The sequence below is a fragment of the Silene latifolia genome, chromosome 9 (genome assembly GCF_048544455.1).
Source record: "Silene latifolia isolate original U9 population chromosome 9, ASM4854445v1, whole genome shotgun sequence".
NCBI classification, from domain to species: Eukaryota; Viridiplantae; Streptophyta; class Magnoliopsida; order Caryophyllales; family Caryophyllaceae; genus Silene; species Silene latifolia.
In genome coordinates this window covers 210,785,948-210,806,387 of record NC_133534.1, presented here as the reverse complement: position 1 = coordinate 210,806,387, position 20,440 = coordinate 210,785,948, and the positions used below count along the sequence as shown (strand labels likewise).

The 20,440-nt window shown below is 39.2% G+C and overlaps 1 non-coding gene across 1 annotated transcript; it reads left to right on the top strand.

The window, feature by feature from the left end:
• Window positions 1-1,013: 1,013 nt before the first annotated feature.
• On the top strand, window positions 1,014-1,120 carry LOC141603301 (small nucleolar RNA R71). The gene has a single exon (XR_012525186.1). It is a non-coding gene; the product is annotated as a small nucleolar RNA R71 (small nucleolar RNA).
• Window positions 1,121-20,440: the final 19,320 nt, after the last annotated feature.

Genomic DNA, 20,440 nt, shown 5'->3' with positions numbered 1-20,440 from the left:
AATAGGCTCCTTCTCTTTGGCCTTTTCTTCATCCTTCTTTGAAGCTTCTTGAATGGTGGGTTCTTCTCCTTTAGAGTTTTCAACAACTCTTTCCTTGTCACTAGTATTCACAACATTTTCATCAACGGGCCTCTTCGGCCCTTCATACCTTGTACCACTCCTCAAATGGATGGCACTCACCGATTCTTATCTTGGGGGATTACCTTGAGGTGGTAATTGCCCATTTTGTCTTTGTGAACTTGAAGATGCCAATTGAGACATTTGGGTCTCCAACATATTTGTGTGAGCTAGGATGTTGTTGATGGTGATGTCTTTTTCTTGGCTATCCTTTTGCATTTGAGTAAAAAACTCTTATTGGTTCTTTTGCATTTGGAGGACCGATTTTTGAACATCAAAACCTTGGTAATTTTTTTGAATGTATGGAGTTTGGTTTTGATTGTAAAAGGGTCTTTGAGCTTGGTTTCTCATTGGAGGTGGGGTGTAAGTTGTTTCAGGGTTTTGAACATTTTGGCTTTTGTATGAGAGGTGGGGATGGAATTTGGTGTTTTCATTGCAAAAGTTGGAAATAAGGGGTACCACTCTTGTATGCTTGGAAATCATTAACCTGTTCACTTGTTCCCCTACATTCACTTTGGTCATGTCCCAAAGTTCCACAACTCTCACATACTCCACTTGGAATTGATGAAGATGCCACCATGGCATTCACATGTTGCTTAGATTTGGAGGCTTCTTCGAGCTTAGCCATAGCCTTCTCAAACTTCAAATTAATGGTATCAATATGAGCACTAAGTTGAGCACCCAATTGAGTAATAGAGTCCACTTCATGCTTTCCTCCTCTAGTAGCTTTTTGAGGTCTACTATATTGTGAGTTATGGACCGCCAATTCCTCAATCTTGTTCCATGTTTGATTTTCGTCAACTTCAGTAAACATACCATTTGATCCCATATTGAGAATGTTTCTGGAGTCTTCATAAAGATCATTCCAAAATTATTGTACCAAGAACCACTCGCTAAGTCCGTGATGAGGACATGAGCAGAAAGTTCCCTTGAATCGCTCCCAAGCTTCATACAAAGATTCTTTGTCCCTTTGTTTGAACCCGGTGATTTGGGCTCTTAGCATGTTAGTCTTTTCCGGAGGATAGAATTTCTTGTAGAAAGCAAGTGCCAATTTCTTCCAAGAGTCAATACCAAGAGTGGCCTTATCAAGGCTCTTCAACCATTGTTTTGTGGTACCAATCAAAGAAAAAGGAAATAATAAGACCCATCGAATTTGGTTTTGAGTAACTCCGGTTTGAGAAATCGCATCACAATAGTCACAAAAAGTCTCCATATGAGAATGAGGGTCTTCACTAGGCATCCCCCCAAATTGGCTTCTTTCGACTAATTGGATAAATGCGGATTTTGCGATGAAATTACCAGTCAAATGTTGTGGTGTGGGAGTACCATTTGGTAGGTTCTCCTCGGTTGGTACGGAATGTGATGAAAATTTAGGCATTGTGGGTTGATTTTAGGGTTGATTATGTGTTGGGTTATCCTCTCCTTCTCTTGCAAAAGGGTTGATGAACTCAATGTTATTTGGTTGAATGTCCACAATCTCACCAATACCTCTCAAAGTATTTCTTAGCAAGTCTTCTATTGTTGGTCAAAGTTATTCCAATTTCAAGATCAATGGGTAACAAGTTACCTTGTGATCTCCTAGACATGCAAAATATCAAACAACTCAAAAACAATTAGAACAAACCTTGAGGAGTTTGACTTCCCCAAGGTAAAGAAAGACACAACTAAGAACAATCAAAGAAAATCAAATCAGGTTAACATCGTCCCCGGCAACGGCGCCATTTTTGGTTCGTCGGTTTTGTTACTCGTCGTCAAAAGTTACCTAGACCAAAACAATATTTATAACTTCACAAACTAGTCTACTATTAGTAAAGAGGTAAGTAAAGGTCGGATCCCAAGGGACGGGTATTGATGTAGGATTTTCGATTGCAAATGGTTGTGTCTAAGGGTGTCACAATTTGGGTTGAGGTAGGAGATTAACTAAACTAAATAACAATGCAAACAAAATAATGAAAATAAGCAAGATGATTAAAATGAGATGTAAACAATTGATTAAAAGCACTAAGGTGTCATGGGTTCATAGGGGATTCATGGGATTTGATCATACAAACATGTTTTCTACTAGATGCAAGCAATTATTGTTGTGATGGGATCGAGTTAGTGTATATCTTACAATCCCTAGGAAGGTTTGGGTCCCGTAGCCGAATCGATTAGATTGTACAACACCTACAAGTCGACTTAATCCTCCCTATCCAACTATATGCATGGTCTAATGAGACTCGAGTTGGTTTATGTCTTACAAGTCTCATTGAAAAAGTAAGTGATGGGTAAAACATACAAGGATTCATAGGCTCACATTTCATCAAACATAACATGTGCATAAGTTGAAATCACAACAAGCAAGCAAATTAATTATGAAAGCATATTAGATTAAGTATGAATCAATCCCCATGTTCGTTTCCCCTAATTCCCCATTAACCCTAGTTAAGGAAACTACTCAATCGTTATCAAGTGTAACATGCTAACAAGGTTGTCAATCATACTAGCAAGGCAAAACATGATGAACCACTAGTAGAAAAAACCCTATCACGACGTGGTTGTCGTGGCGGTTCTAATAGAAACGACGTGAAAAGTCCAATAAATTGGAGGGAACCCAATTTTTATGCAAATAAGAAGTCTATTGTGGCGGTTTATATAAGAACCGACGTGATAACTGGAACCTTTTATGGCGGTTCCAAATAGAAAACGCCACCATAAGTTAATTAGTGGCGGTTATATTAACAACCGACGTTAAGAATGACGCTAAAAGTTAATACTATGTTACAGTTTTTTGGGCTAAAAAACCGCCATTATATGTTTTTGTGTCGGTTTTTAATTAAAACCGACTTTAATATAAAAAATTAAAAACCCCTCCAAAATTAAAAACCAAACCCCCTCTCCAAAATTAACAAAACCCTTTTACACGGCTCTATAATGTTCATCTCTTCTTCTTCAGTTCCACAGCGACCAAAATTAGACCTCACTTTCCCCTCAATTCAAGCATCAACCCCAACCGTCGTCTTCCTTTTCTCACGCCGCCCACGACGACCGCCAATCTCCTTGTTGTTTCCGGCTACCGCACCTTTTTTGACTCAATTCAATCATCAAATCCGATTTCAACTAAGGTAACTCTATTTTTCGACTCAATTTAATCATCAATTTCGATCAATCTCCATGTTATTTCCGACTACACCGCACAAGCAACAACACTTTGCCACCGTTTTTGTTTTATTGTATTATTTTATTATTCAATCATCAATTCCAATTTTCACTCAGATAATCCCATATTTCGAACTCATCATAAAATTGATTGTATTGTATTATTGTATTATTGTATTATTGAGTTATACAAAGGAGCATCTATATTTTTATGAATGGAATACTTGTTTTAGGTTGGTAAAATATCGAGTTTAAAGTCATGTATTTGCTGCCTCGTTTTCGTTTTGGTATGAGTCGTTTTGGGGGCTTGTTTTGTGTCGAGCTGTTCTGTGTTGATCGAGGTTGTTAAAGGAGTTGAAGGGAATGAATCTAGGATGGGTTTATCACATTTTAGAGTTGAAAAAGAGGCTGGTAAGTAGCAGTGGCAGCCCCTTTTCAGATGCTTCAAATATTTGTTCTAATTCAAATATATTTAGCTGCAAGATGCACCACATTCTGCCCTTTTTTGTCCACCATCTCCGTGCAATCGGGATACGAATGTATTAGCATCTCTACGGCTTTATAGTTGAAGTTGAGAGTTGCAATGTGAAGGGATGTTCGCTCTTCATTGTCTTGAATATAGTGGTAGAAAGAGTATGAGGAAGATACAAAATGAGAGGTGTCAAGTCCGTTATGCTGCTGTTTTTGTGTGGTCGGATAATCCTGTAGAGATGCTGGCACAATAACGCCTATAAGCTTTGATGATTCATCAAGCTTACCTTTGAAAGAACATTCTTTGACTACAGAGGAGGCAATTTTCTAACATTAAAACACTGTTTCCCCCTTCACCTGTTTATCGACCTAGATTTCTCATGTTTTTCGTGTTTGTCAGGTTATTACCCTATGTGAAGACCATAGTGTCTTAGGAAAGCAAGACTTCAAGGATGTTTTGAAGTAAGGAGCATCAATTATCATTCCCATTTTAGTGTTTCTGAATTTTAATGATTCATTTTGTTGTCTTTTCCGAGGCTTTAAGTCTGTTTTCTAATAGTGAGGTGTTCTGATCTTCACATATTTACTTAAGGTGGAGGATTGCTATACGAAAAGCCATCTCTTCAGCTAAAAGACGGGCTAAGGTTTTGTCTATACGTTTATGTGTTATTTTATATATATATGTCATGCAAATCGTTACCTTGACTGTACTATGTTATTGTTCAGAATAGTTCTTTGCATTTACTTTCATGAAAATAGCTTTAGATATAAAAGAAGATACAAAGCTTCAAAAATTTCGTAAATGTCAGATAATCCACATGTTGTGTCGCCTAATAGTGCTTTGTTTCGTTGATATGTTCAGGACAAAGCACGAAAGGCAACGGGAATGCAGATAGATGCTATGCAGGATGGTTATGTTGACAACGAATTGTTTTCTCTTAGTTCTATTAAGGTTTGTCTCGTGAATCCGTATAACTTATTCTAAACTCTTTTATAGGATACTATATGTTTAGAAGCAAAGATGGTGCATGGTGTGATGTTTTGGCAGAGTTCTTCTTGTTGCTGTATAATTTGCATAATGTTTTTACTAGTTGTTGGTTGTTTTAAAAAATATTTATGAGAATTGAATAAGGACTTGTGCTAGTATGAGAAATTGATTAAATAATCTTGGTTTAGTTAGACTAGGATTACAATGGAAATATATCGACTCGCTGACCAGTCTTGATGATTCTCCGACCACCGTCGCTCAGTCTCGCCTCCGACAAATCCTTTTCATATGGATTCGCGCTCACTCTTTTTTACCCGGATCGTTATTGATTTTGTGTCCACCACCGTCCTCACCTTCACCAGGCCAGTCGACGGCGATCTCGCCCCAAACTCGCACGACTCCTCCTTCAACACTAACAGGTATAGTTTTTTTTGTTTCTTTTCTCATTTCACTTGCTTCAATAGTTAATTATATTCTAGATTCATTTGTTAATGGTATTAAGGTTAAATAGTTTTAAAATTAAGGTTACTTTTTTCCTGAAAACAATAAATGAAAACCAAGAATAACCTCGTATTTTGACTTCATACTCGCCAGTTCTACAAATGTTATCAGCTTGCATTTGAGTTCCGGGTTGATAGCTACTCTAGGGTTCATAATTCGATAGGTTAGTATTTTTTGTATGATTCTGACTGTGGAGTTGTACATGATTAGTATATGCTGAATATTGTTTATCACTCGCTGCAAATTCGGGTCTGTTCAGGTTCTTGGGATTCTACAATTAATCTTTGGGAGGCAAGATACTCTATCAAGAAGAGAATAAAGAGAGGTGCGGCAGAGGAGACATGGTCAGACATATACATCAGCCTTCATAAAAGATGATAAATTTGGGTTTCCTGCTTCATACTCTGTGTGATGTACTATTGATTGTTTCAGACTTTGGTTTTAGGGTGAAGCAGTATCTATAGTGGTGGGACACAAACTGTCATATACACTACCTCAGTATTGGTTTCAATTGCTTTTGATTTATTAATTTTGTGCTTCATTAGCTGATAATAATTCATTTTATTCTGATAGGAAATATATGTGTTATGCATATATTGACATGAGTTTAATGTTATTGAATCTCTTCCATTTTTCAGGGGTAAGCTGATAGAAATTCAACTTATTCTGAGAGGGAATATATGTGGTATGTGGTGCTATAATTCAAACTTTCCACTAGGCAATACAAGCCACAATGTACTTAGTAATAACACCAATCCTCGACGACCTATCAGTTTTTCTCTCCTCAAGGTACACTTTTATCCTCTCTATAGATAGGTACTTTTTTTATATTGTTATATCCCTAGTCTCTTGTCAATGGTAGTGTATGTGTTGGCAGGCGGGGATAGTCTAATAATAGTAACCTTACCTGATTTGGAGAATGGAGAGTCATCAAAATTGCATCACGAATTCTAGTAAACTTCACATTGAAACGGCGCATCACAATTTTGCTAATACATGTGTAACGCTTCTGATTGATGCAGAATTTGTCGAGGTTGTGGCATTCAGGTAATGTTTATGCTTTCTTCAAGAACTTTTACGTATAGCACTATTACTATGTTCCAGGCTTTTGAATTCTGGTATCAAGGTGTATGCTTGATGTTTGAGTGCCATTGAAGAAGCATTTGACTTCTGCCTCTTCAATGTCATGAGTAAAAAACAAATAAACCCTTAGGTAGTGTTTGGATATACGGAATTGATTTCATTTCCATGATTTCAATTGTAGAAATTGAAATGTTTGAATTCAATTCCAAATCCAATTTCAAAATTACGTTTGGGAAACCCGTGGAATTGGAATTGGAACTGAATTTGGGCGAGACGGGTATGGGTCGAGACCGTTGGATGTTTTATATTTGAAAAAAAATTAAATATTGTCTCGAAAAATATTTGCGATCGGAAAAAATATCATAAATAAAAATATTGTGACGAAATATGCGTCACAAAATAAAACGTAAGAAGTCATGGAATTGAAATGACTAGTATATGGTAGGCATTTGAGAAGCCCAAATTTTAACTAGCTTGGAATTGATAAGGAATTGAGTCAATTCCAATTCCAAATTCTAGGGGTTCCCAAACACTTGAAATATTTTAATTCTATAATTCAATTCCAATTCAAGGTTCCCAAACATAGCATTAATGAATTTGTTTCTACGTGGAAACATTAGGGGGCGTTTGGTTCAGGGGCTTTAGTAAAGGGAAAGGGAATTAAAATGGGTGATTCCTTTTATTGTTGTTTGTTTGAGACAAACAAAGGGTAACCAATACCCTCTCTTACCTCCAAAACCATCCACATCCATACCCCTACCCCCCTAGGGTAAGCCCATACCCTTTCCCTCCTACTCTCTATTTCCACCACTACATCCGTACACCCACCGTCAACCACTATCACCAACACCCACCACACCGACACAACCACCACCAGCAACGTCGGCGGTCCCTTATCATTCCGGCCCACTCACCGGCGTACTCATTCGGACCCCACATCCCCAACCACTAAACACCACATCAACACCTTTAATAACTATCCCACCCTACCGAAACTCCCTCCCCCGCCGGTAACCTCTCTTTCCGACACCCCAACACTGTCGTAGCCTCTGCCAACCACAATAAAACACCAGATCTGGTGTTTACTACGGTGAGGGAGGGAGTTTCGTGGGTGGTGGAAATTGTTTTTAGGTTGGTTTCGGGTTTAGGTTAAGGGTGTATGGCGGTGTGGTAGACTGGGGTCGGCAATACGACGGTGAGGCGGCTACTGGGCGGCGACGGTGAATTGCCTAATGGTGGTGGTGGCGTGGGATAAGGTGGTTTGTGGTGTTGGTGGTGGATACGGTGGAATTGAATTTCCCTTTCTTGTTCCAAACAACTAATATAATCTAAGGGTAACCCATACCTTTCCCCTCATTTCTCTTTCTTTTTTCCATTCTCTTTCCCTTTTCCGTACCAAACGCCCCCTAATAGTTTAAATTATCTTGTGGTCGAAAACTCTGTCGGGCATGTAGTGCATTCTTTATTATTTTAGTCCAACTGAGACTTGAGATGAAAGTCGTCTAGTATGTTAACAAGTATCTGATAATTTGCATTTAACATTATTACTTAGTACATTACCATTTCTCTAAGTTAAATTGGTGATCACTTTCCACTAGGCAACACAAGCTGCTACAATGCTGCAGCTGAAACAAGGCACTTTGTGCGATTATTTCAGGTTTTACTAATGTTTTGTTTGATTATTTCAGCTGAAAGATGGGGTTTAAATTGACGAGATGAAGGATGTTAGCAAAGCTAGACGTTGGTTTTATAATGTTCAGTTTGATTTTCTTACTATTGGTTTTGTTAAATATATCTTTGCAGATACAATTGACGAGATGCAGAATGTTGAAAAGGTGTAGGCTACCAACGGTTTAGGGAGTATGTAATGTTCATTAGTTTATTAACTAAGATGTGTATGTGATTATTTAAACACGATGTATAATTTTTGAATACCGAAAATATTGTTGTATCGGATGATATGCAAAGTTTTTGGTAGTTGGTTTCATTCTTGTGCATGTATTGTTTGTTCATTTCGATATTTGGATCGTCAAATTTATAGTACGTTGCTGCAGAAATTTAGTTACGGTTTTTTTTTTTTTAAAAAATACGCAGATTTGGTGGCGGTTCTGAAGTTAGAAATGCCACTATAGGTTTTCTTATAGTGGCGGTTCTGTAACGACAACCGTCGTTATGCTTACCTTTTACGACGGTTCTGTTAAAACGACCGTCGTTATAGACAACATGTAGCAGTGAAATGATATTATTGAAATACCTATGGTGGCGGTTTTCCAAACAATAACCGCCACTATAGATAGTTACAGTGGCGGTTCTTATCTAGCAACTATCGTTTTGTATAAGCCTATAATGGCGGTTCTGTTTAAAAACCGCCACCATAGATAAGCTATAGTGGCGGTTGTATAACCGCCGCAAAGTCTAAACAACCCCGTGATATACGGCGCACCCAAAATCTGTAAAAACCGCCATAAAAAGGTCATTTATGACCACCACTATAGGGGGTTTTTCTACTAGCGAACAAATGAAGATGATTAACAATAATTAAAAAGGATTAAGAGAGAATTATACCTATAAAGATGATTCCTATTAATAAAGCAAAGAATAATAGAAGTACTTGATGATTGATGGAACGTTGTCAATCCTCCAAATAAACCCCAAATAATCTTCAATTACCCCAAATAAATGATGAACAATATAGAAATTAAGCAAAGATTAAGAAATGAGATTTGTATTAATGATAAATTAAGAGTTGATTACAAGATTAAGATGAGATTTAGAATGCATAAGAAGAATATGATAATCCAATTAGTACAATTTGGTATTTATACTTAGGATTAGGTACATAAATTAGGGTTACTAAGGGCTTAAATGACGATTAAGACCCTTAAGAAAAGTTGAGGAAGTGCTCCTCTCGAAAAAGATGCGTATATCAGTTTTCATAGTCTTCAAGAAATACGCTCGTCCCGAGCGGCTTGGCTAAGGGACGGTTTACACTGGAGAGGAATCCGAGCGGATTGGGAAGGCGACGCTCGGCTCATCAGGTACCAAGACGAGCGTCTTGGTCACGGGATGCTCGAATTGTGGCAAGGCTGGACGCTTGTCCCGAGCACTGCGACGCTCGGATTGTTGGGCAGTCACTACTTCTTTTCTTTCTTCAACAATCCTCAAGGATCTTGTTGGAGATGCAAGGATCCTTTCATTATTGCCCAATTTACTTTATTATCTACATGGGTCTTCTAGCATTGTCTTCCCTTTGATGCTTGGTCATTGAATTCAATCAATTTAGCTCCATTTTGCCATGAAAATGCAAGGTTCTTACTCCATTCCTACCAAGGGATCAAAACCTCAAAGAATATACAAAACGAAAGACTAAATATAGTAGATGACTCAATTATGCACTAAAAAGCATAGGAACGAGGCTAATTTGGGGACTAAATATGCTCAAATATGAGTCACATCAAAACCCGACCACTCAGGTGGTAGATTGGGTCAAAGTCAAGTCTAAGTTCAAGCCAAGCCACGGGTTTGAGTCGAAATTTCTGCAGCATTTCGCTATAATAGCGATTATGCCATAGAAAAGTGTCCTGAAAAAGTTGTCACAAATCAAAAATACGACATGGTAAGAAGTTTACCCGTTGCACAAGGGTTCCAAAAACCAAATTTCATCAAAAATTGACAATCCTAAGGCCATTTTCGAAGCAATTTTCGAAACAGATGAGAAACCGTCTCAATTTCGCTCAAATGCTCAATGCTTGACGAAAATTCAAAAAGAATACATGGTTATGTTCCTAACATTGCCAATTATTCATTTCTAATATCAATTTTACAAGACAAGTCCATTAGGGGGAAAAGCCCCAAATTTTCGATATTTTGGGTATGAAAACTCTAATTTTTTCGATCAAAATCAAGCAAATACAAGAAATAAAAGCAAGAATACGACACATACTACTATTAGCCATGATTAATGGAACGAACTGATCAAATTTTGGCGGAAAATGGTTGGAATTTGAGAGAGTTTAAGATAGAAATGTGTTTTGTTAATTATGAAATAAACACGGTTTTTGCGAGTTTTTACTCAGACACGGGTGAACTCGGGAAAGGACGCAGCACCTGCTGCGTCTCTTCCAAGAGTCACAGCTCTTGATGCGCCTCTTCCCCAGCTTCCCTCTAGCTCAATTTTCAAAAGTTCGTTATGAGTTAGTTATTTGTGGGTCCATTTTTGTGCGCCTCTTCTCCAAGGCCTTAGGTCTTATATTTGGTCTATTAGGCATTTATTTTGTCTGGGCCCGTACATTCTCCAAAGCATACTGTGAACCGTCGCAGTATTTTATCAGTCCGTACATTCTTCCTAATCAGACTATGAACCGTCGCAGTATTTTATCTCCCAACAAGGATCGTTAATCAGGACTTCGTTTGCAACAACGAGCATATTCCCCAAGGTGTTGAGACACACCTTCATCGATATCTTATTATTCCCAGCGAGAGTTCATGACAACCGATTGCACTTCTCGAGAGACGGAAGCAAACACAAGCAAATTTCCCTCAACAATTTCTGCTGACGTCCTGCTGTTCTCAACGCTTATTTGTTTCAGACATTCCTTCAGAATCCTTGTGACCCTCCTGCTTTCAGACACCAAGTGGTTTTCAGACCAAAAAGTTTTGTCGAAGCGCTTTCAGTCCCGTTTCGCCCAGGAGTCTCGGGTATGGTTTCTTCTTATGGCTGGCGAGCTTCCTTACGTAGTGTAATGGACTTTAAACGATCCTCCCCGATAGTCGACAGACTCTAAAATGTTCCCGACGACAGTTCCTTGGCTCAGACCCCTTGAGTCGCTTCGGTTCGCCATAGTCGTCAGCTTGTAATCTTCGATTCACCTGATGGCTATAGTTTGACTTTCGCCTTGTCCAAGCCTTAGTCAAAATGGGGGCTTTGTAGATACCTCATTTATGCACCTCCCGCCAACCACCCAGTGATGATTGGCCGCATGTTTGGTACGCGGAACGAGTTGTGACAATCCGTAAGTTTATCGTCAAGTGATAGCTCAAATACTTGTGTCTACGTCTTGGTTGTCATCTACGCGTCAATACGGTCGTTTTGACAGTAATTAGAGTTTATTTGGAGTCCGAGTAAAAAACCGCTTCATTTTCTAATAAACCGTTGAAAAATGCCGAGTCGGAATGTCCTAGAATATTAAGGATATTTATTCCATAAATTAATTTTTTATATCTTTTGGTAAAATATATCCAGAAATCTTATTTTACGAAATAAGGAAGTAGAGATCCACCGCAATTCCATAAAAGAAACGCGGAATTCTTTCTTCCACAGCAGATGCTGCGCCTCTTCCAAGGGTCGCAGCAGCTACTGCGCCTCTTCCCCGGCCCATTTCTGCCTGTTTTCAGATTTTTCCGTGATTTATTTCCAAAGTTTGAGTCATTCCATAACTCTCCATATTTTCTAGTATAAATATGGACCTTCGTTCCACATATTTTTCACGCGAGTGTCCACCCTTCTCTTCTCCCTTTGCATTCAAAGACCGTGCTCTAAGCTTTTGACGTCTACGTGCTTGATCAATCGACCACGTAAGCTCAGATCATTCTGAGTACCAGTCACGTTGCATGACCGCCCAATTTGACCACTACACATCAATCAACTTAATCTAAATCCTCTTACGAGGGCACTTTCTTCATACATTCGAGTCGAGCAATCACTAAAGCGTTAACTTAGTTAATCACGTTTCGTCAAACATGTAAGTCTGAGGGTGTAAATCCCATCTTTTTTTATTATATTTTATGAATGTAAGATTTACGTCAAGAATATATTTAAAACCGACTTATAAAACCCTTTTATTAAAGTGCTTTTATGGATCAACCACTACTACAGATACAGGCTATAACAACGGGTAAAAACCGTTGTAAAAACAAAAAGCGGACGTTGTTAAAGCGGCCGTTGTAGAAGGTATTTACAACGGTTTGGTTATTTAATGAAACCGTTGTCTAAAGTATTCACCACGGTTAAAAGCCGTTGTTGTTGGGTGTTCTCCGTTGTGGAAAGTGTTCAAAATTTTGGAGGGAATTATATAACAACGGTTGTCGTATTTATAACCGTTGTTGTAACTTTCCCTCCAAAATTGTGAAGTCTTTCCCTCCAAAACATGTAACTTTCCCTCTTCGAAGAGTCGCAGCATCTGCTGTGCCTCTTCCAGAGGCTGCCGCAGTTCCTGCTCTTCTTCTTCTTCCTCGGTTCTCTGTTGGTTTCGTTTCTTTTCTTTTATTTTTTTATTTTCTTTCTTTCATTCATACGCACTACAACAAATTGGCACTTAGGCCACGGTTAAATACGTGGCGCAAGTGGTAAATTCCCGTGGCTATAGTACTTTGCCACGGAAAACCTGCCGTGACACAACTAGCCATGGCAAAAATTTAGCCACGGGAAAAATTGCAACGTGGCTAAAATTATATATTTAGCCACGGAAATTCCCGTGGCTAAAATATCGTGGCCAAACTAAATTCCCGTGGCTAAAACGTTTTTAGCCACAAGGCTTCATCGTACCTAAATATATGAAATCCCGTGGCTAAACACCACTAGCTACGAAAAAGTATCGTGGCTAAAAAAAGACTCCAGTGACTAATCACTACTAGCCACAAACATTTTCGTGGAAAATTTTTAATTTTCGTGGCTAAAAATTAGTAACCACGAATAATTTTTGTGGCAAAATTAATAATTATTGTGGCTACATACATTAGTAATCTCTAGATATCTACGTTGTGACTTATATGCTCGCCGGTCATTTTCAAATTAAAAAAGACTCCAGTGACTAATCCCTACCGTCCGGTCATTTTCAAATTAAAAAACAAGATAGTGAAATTCAAGTTCGCTATATTCACCAGCTTCAAACTACGGAAATTAAAACCGTCATTTTCAAATAAAAAAAAAAAACAAAATAATGAAATTCAAATTCGCTATTTTCACAAATTTCAAACGAAGGAAATAAAACCGTCAATTTCAAATCAAAAACAAGATAGTGAAATTCAAATTCACTATTTTCACAATTCCAAACAACGGAATTAAAAACCATCCCATTCAAAAAATGAAATAGTGAAATTCAAATTCGCTATTTTCCCACAATTTCAACTGACGAAATTCAAAACCATCAGTTTACAAAAAATGAAATAGTGAAATTCAAATTCATTATTTTCCCTCAATTTCAAGTAACGGAATTAAACCGTCACTTTTCAAACTTCGGACCAACAAGTCCAGAGCCCAGGACCCTTGAGTCTAACATATAAAGTCCAGCACAAACAAGTCCAAAGCCCAGGACCCATGAGTCCAACATATAAAGTCCAGGACCAATAAGCCCAAAGCCCAGGACCCATGAGTCCAAAATACCAAGTCCAGGACCAACAAGTCCAAAGCCGAGGACCAACGAGTCCAACACACCAAATCCCGGACCCACAAGTTCAAAACACCAAACACTAAAACCTCAACCAAAACTGCTTCACCCCTAAGTCCTTCTAGAGACTGTTGCAGGGAGACCTATCTAGGCTTCTAAGGATTCGCCCTCAAGCTCGTAATATCACACCTTAACCTTTAAGGTCCAGACATGGAAATCTGATCCCATGTTATTTACCAACCATTTCGTGCTCAGGCCACATCAAGTCGGAGACCCCATTCCGCACCACACTACAAGCCGTTACCCATCGGCCTAAACACCACAAAATTCTTGCTCCAAATTTTTATCTGTCACATAACCCTTTTATTACCAAGCTCCACATTGCCTAATGTTGAAGCCATTTTTCACCACAATGCCCACGGAGTCCTCGAATGCTTTGCTATCGAGAACGGGACATACCTAACCTACCCTTAGAGTCCACTTTTTAGTGTGCTCAAATGATAAGGAACATTTTCACAAATTACACCTCTTCGATTCATGATCAAGAGGTATTTATCTCCAATCAAACTTCGAGTCACCAAACGGAATTTTCTGTCATGACGCTCAACTCCAGATTTTTATCTGTCAAACCAACCATTATTACCGAGCTCCACATTCCATAATGTCGAAGCCATTTTCACCCTGACCCAGATACGGAGTCCTTGAATGCTTTGCTACCGAGAACGGGACATACCCAATCTACCCTTAGGGTCCACTTTTTAGTGTGCTCACATGATAAGAAACATTTTCAAAAATTACACCTCTTCGATTCATGATCAAGGAGGAATTATCTCAAATCAATTTTTCGAGTCACCAAACGGAATTTACCGCCGTGACCCGCACACTTTAAGGTCCTAACAACTCGCTCAGGCACACACATTCAGAACCACCATCTGATTTTATTTCACACCACGTGAATACGTAGGCAGTCTTTCAAGGACACAACCATACCCCTCAAAATCACTTTAAGGTCCTAACAACTCACTTAGGCACACACATTCAGAACTACGATCTGGTTAGATTTCACTTCACGTGAATATGTAGGCAGTCCTTCAAGGACACAACCATACCTCTCAAAATCACTTTAAGGTCCTAACAACTCGCTTAGGCACACACACTCAGAACTACAATCTGGTTTGATTTCGCACACACGTGAATACGTAGGCAGTCCTATTACAAGGGCACGACCGCATACTCCTTTCACAACATTTCCAATTTTCAATCCTCAATAACCAGCTCAGAACTACGATCTGGTTTGATTTCGGCAGTCCCTAACAGGGACACAAACGCTTATCCATTTCAATCTCAACCATCAACATCAATCCTCAAAAGCAGCCCACCCAGCTGCAAAAAATTAATCTTATACCTCTTTACTGGGGGCTTCTTCTTTAAGACATCGCCCATTCCCTGCTTTGTCAAAATCCCACCTTCTCACTCTGGGGGCTTCTCTTTCAAGACGCCACCCATCCTTTATCCTAAAACATCTTTTTTGTCTCAACTACAGTCCAAAGTAAAACCGTCCATAGCCTAGTGCTCGGTTCGGACGATGACAAGGTCTTAGTTCCGCTCTCCGAATCATCATACCTCGAGAAGGGATCTCAAACAAGCAAACGGAGGCAAAGATGTCTTGACAAGATAATCAATTCATGTTCCCCAGCTGAGCGGACCTTCTACCTCATGGATTTGATACGCGTTATCACCTTTTCTGGGCTAAAGGGTTGCAAACACAGGTGTAAAGTCTGCCAGAGTCACCCCCGTGTCGTGTCAATACTGAGTTGGCATCACGTTCTCAATTGACCATTTGTCAGTCTGTCAGTGTGCGTCTGTGTGAGGCAGTGTCCCAACGGTCACATGTCTCCAATATATCAAATCACGGATCTACGAGTAACAAGACTCGCCTTTAAGCTTCACAACATTCAAAACTTCAATCTCCCTTCGCGTGAGATAATACATGCTAGTTGCTTATATGCTAATTGCTCACATACTTATGTGCTTATATGCTTGCGTGCCTACATGCGTGTCTATGCGACTGCAGATTTGTGTGGCCACTAACCATGCAGATAATCTTGAGAATACAAACTCACTCCAACTGAGTACTGGGTTCTTCCCAACAAACGGCGACCCGTCAAGTCCAAGGGCTTTAACCACATCAATTACATGGCTTATGCTACCTCGCAACGAGGAGCAACCCATATCCCTGGCGAGTCCTGAGAAGTTTCTAACTCCCCAGCGAGTGCCGATTTTTAAATGAAAGTCACACAGGCTATTTTCCACAGTCAATCATTCGACCATAGATGGCTGGCGAGCCTTACAACGCATATGGCTGGCGAGCCTTTTTCCACAAACAAGATACAACTCAATGACATATCCCGAAGATGCCTCGGGTACAACTCCTTTTCACAAGCTGGCAAGCCTTTGTCCGCAAACAAGATACAACTCAAGGACGTATCCCGAAGATTCCTCAGGTACGACTCCTTTTCACAAGCTGGCGAGCCTTTGTCCGCAAACAAGATATAACTTAAGGACGTACCCCAAAGATGCCTCGGGTACGACTCCTTTTCACAAGCTGGCGAGCCTTTGTCCGCAAACAAGGTACAACTCAAGGACGTATCCTGAAGATGCCTCGGGTACGACTCCTTATCACAGCTAGCAAGCTTTTGCACCCGCACAAGAAGTAATTCAAGGACATATCCCGAAGATTCCTCAGGTATGACTCCTTCCTATGGCTGGCGAGCCTCAAAACACACCACCTTCAACACCGGCTGGCGAGCCTTTGCGCGCAAAAGATTCAAGGACATATCCCGAAGATGCCCCAGGTAAGATTCCTTCTTATGGCTGGCGAGCCTTTATACGTAGTCTAATGGACTTTAAACGACCCGAACCGGAAGTTGACAGACTCGAAACTGTTCCCGACGGCATGTCCTTGACTCGAATCTCCGAGTCGCCTCGACGTCACCCTTCCCGACGGCAGGTCCTTGGCTCAAACCTTTTTTAGTCGCGTCGACGTCGCAATGGTCTTCAGGTTGTAATCTTCTATTGACCTGGAGATCATACTTTGACTTTTGCCCTATCCAAGCCTCAGTCAAAGTGGGGGCTCTGTAGATACCCAGTATCTGCACCTTCCAAAAACCACCCGATGATGATCGGACTATAACGTATTTTTGATATGCGTGCGTGTATTGGCTATACATGAGACGGTTTCATGCACTACTCGGATTTGAAAAATGATTTCATAAATGGTTTTCTAACATTATTTGCATTAAAATAACACTATTTAGAGTTAAAACCGTCTTCGGACCCAAAACCGACTAAGAAACCCGCAACTCGAGTCAACCTGAGTCAACCCAAATCTCGAATGACAAAAATAATGCCATGAATGTCTTTATCATGTCATTTCCATTAAAATGACCCTAGTTAGAGTCAAAACCGACACGGGGCCAAAAACCGACTCGAAATTCTAATCCCGACTCACACGCGTCAAACCAGAGTCAAGCACACAAAACACCTACCTCAAGTAACACCAAAATCATCTTATTAGATGCCCATATTGTTACACGACATCCTATATGAATACCACATATCAAACCAACCAAACCATGGATGGAGAATTGGCCACGTCCAAATTGAAAAGGACAGGGCACCCCATTGCATAGCAGGCTTGCTCGCGCCTCAATAGGGTGTCTCCTTAGACTCCAAGCAAAATCGACCGACCTACCATCCCATATTTCTCTATAAATACCACCATCACACACCACAATATTCACGCGAGAGTCCGCCCCCTCCTTCTCCCTTAAACTTCTAGACCCGACTTCCTAAGTCACAAAATCGATACGTGTTTACGACCTACCGATCGTAAACATAAGCCTTACACATATTGTTTGGTACCGTCGCCGTGCATTCGACCGACCCATTCGACCCACTCAACATTAATCAACATGTTTTAATTAGCATATTTTCAACATATTTTCCAAACCAAATCCTTTTTTAAGGCACTCTTTTTAAACTTCTTTGATCGCGAGTAGTCACAACGAGAAAACCGTCTCTAAAGTCATCTACCACGCAAACATCAAAATACGTAAGTTTGAGGGTGTAAATATCTCACTTTAATTCATGTCTTTACTGTTTCGATGAGTTTATAAGCATGAACAATGCATAACACGATTCAAATTTAGGTTAGACGAGCCAAAACCGAGTTTTGGCCTGAGACAGGAGCTCCTTGCTAAGCAGGGAAGCTCGCGCCTCTTGTAGGTGTCCAGGTCAGACTCATCCGTGTTTGTTCTCGTCTTTCCTCTTTATTTTATTTCATATTTGTAATCGGTTTTTACCATTTCAAATGTTTTAATTCATTTTTATGATAAACATGTTTGACCATTACAAAAATCATCCTTGGTTCCTTATACCATGACGGTTTATTCCGTGACTCGATGATATTATTGGTTAATTACATTTTAATGGGTATTTTAACACCCTTTCTTTTACTTACCATTTTTCTCATTTGTTTACATTTGTAAATATATTAGTCATAATCCATAATCATCCTTGGTTCTTTATACCATGTCGGTTTAATCTGAGTACGATGACAAACTTGACTAATTACAAATAATCGAACTTAACATAATTAGTTCAAATCAAACATTTTACATTTTTATTTGTAAATCATGCTTTTTGAACATGCAAATCCGACAACGAATGTTACTAATATAATAGTAATTATTCCGAGTCATGCAAATCATTTTTGCGAATCATTAATCACAAAAAAGGTTTTATATAACCTTTTTAACAACTAGGAAACGCCCCTTGGTTCGCCCCATGGCTCGCGCCACAAGAGGCCCTCTGCTTTCATATTTCAAAACCTGGGCAGAGCCCCTTACCTCGCCAATAGGCTCGCGCCTTAATAGGGCCGCCTGGCATTGTTCTACCTCGTTTTTAGCACTTGTCTAGGACGATCCCGATTATGGTTAATCCGAACACATGATGGATCAGATTGACAAGCTTATGTTTTTACACTTTGTCATTTGACACCCTTTTTCAATAAATGGATCGTGTTATGCATCGTGACCCGAACTTGGTAAATGGATGTTTAATTTCCGTTTTCACATGCAAATCAATTTAAATCCAACTTGACATCTTATGCTTGATATTTGGATTAACAAACCGACTTAGAAAGCTCACATGTTAGGTTAACACTTTTGGATGCGCATTCATGCATTTAAACCGTTTTATCAACTCTTGCACTTAAACAACCACGATCGATCAGTAGAGGCCGCTAACGCGGGCGAGATTGGATGTCCGATTAAAGGGCTTCCCAATAAGTACCCTCACCCCATACTCAGAACCTTTGGATAGTGGATGGCCTTATCCAGGGCGTACGAGAGTCATTTTAGGCATAGAATGCTAAAAGGGGGACGAGTCCTTATCTTTAGTACCTATGTCAAACACTGCTTTGTGCTTCGTTTGACCGAGGTATAAAGTGGATTTAAACGGGTTCCAAGCATCCCACAAATGCTTGGTGGCGACTCTGAACATCTCTAATCGTTTCGAGACCTTTACCGAGACGAAACCGACCGATCTAAAGCGATCCGGTCGAATGCATTTTTACGCCGCCGAGCGTGGCTTTCAAAAGACCGCAGCATGTCCACAGATTGGCTTGGCGTGCAGGTGGCCCGTGACCGCAGATCGGCTTGTGGCCCAAATCTGCAGACTGGCCTGTGGCCAATGTCCACAAGAGGTCTTGTCAATTTATTATCTATCACGTTTTAAGTGAACTAAAGTGGTGAACTACGATAATTATAATTGCCACGGTCGATGACTCGATATGATATGCATGTGTTGTTATAGCGATTTGGCAATGCATGTAACATATTAAAAGAAATGCAAAGCAGTAATAAAATTCCTAGTATAACCTTCCTAAAATAGAAAATTAAATAATCTATTACATATTCGGAAACCAACTCCTTTGGTCCCTTGAATCTTCAAGTGGCACGCCTCCCAAGAACACCTTGTTGTCGGAACACCTTCCCGGATGGCACCGTCTTGAAGAAGCTCCATAATTACAAATAATAATAAAAATACAAAGCTATTCCTATTATACATTTGTTGAATGGAAAAACTAGTAAAAATAAAAGTGATACGAGATCACATTAAATTACAACTGAATCAATATTCTAAATCATTACGGGTAATATCGATTAAAACTAAGACCATAGTAAGATAAAATTACATAATTCAAAATTATATAAGTAAATGACATTCAACAATTGAAATATGCAGCATTATAATATGTATCTATCATGCCAAATTATGTGCCAAATCGCCCTATTTAACTTGTATCGTTTATATAACCCGGTTTTATGGAAATGCGTGATCATAACTTCTTAAAATCACAGATCAATGCTTAAAATCAATTTAAGCTCAAGTTAATTATCCTAACACTCTTAGGACTCAAAAATTAGTCATCACAATATTTTTGACAATAATTCAACTTGATTTAATTTTATGCTCATTTTTTACCTTAAAATCATAACATTTCTGAAATAAATCCAAATTAAATTACAATAATTTCAAAATTTGAATTTTAAATTTTTGAACATTCTGGAATAATTCCATGACATTCATAATGTCAAAAATCATGGTTAAAATTTTCGAATTAATTTTGAGAAAATATAGTTGCAATTAATCGGTTTTATCTCATAAAATATCTAAAGTATCCAAAAATTAA